General features: G+C 20.1%; 1 protein-coding gene across 4 annotated transcripts in view; it reads left to right on the forward strand.

Moving 5' to 3' along the window:
* Positions 1-432, forward strand: part of LOC106867361 (uncharacterized) — a 65,885-nt gene that overhangs the window by 64,666 nt on the left and 787 nt on the right. The gene's annotated exons all lie outside the window — the stretch shown is intronic.

Genomic DNA, 432 nt, shown 5'->3' on the forward strand with positions numbered 1-432 from the left:
TATATATATATATATATATATATATATATATATGTATATTACATATGTATGTGTATGTATATATATGTGCATATATATTTATATATATATGTATGTGTATATATATAAAGAATAAAATGTTTTGAATGGTACAACAATGCACTATAATAGAAACAATGGGCTATATACCTGTTGTATTATAGTGCATTGTTGTACCATTCAAAACTTTTTATTCTTTACAAACAATACACAATGCTTCAAGCGAACTACAATACTCTCCTGTGTATATATATATGTAAATATGTATATATGTATGTATATACATATGTATATATGCATATATATATAAGCATATATATATGCATATATGCATATATATGTATATATGCATAAATATATGTGTAAATATGTATATATGTGTATGTATATATACGTATGTCTATATTTATATAT

This window comes from Octopus bimaculoides, chromosome 8 (assembly GCF_001194135.2).
Source record: "Octopus bimaculoides isolate UCB-OBI-ISO-001 chromosome 8, ASM119413v2, whole genome shotgun sequence".
Classification (NCBI taxonomy): Eukaryota; Metazoa; Mollusca; class Cephalopoda; order Octopoda; family Octopodidae; genus Octopus; species Octopus bimaculoides.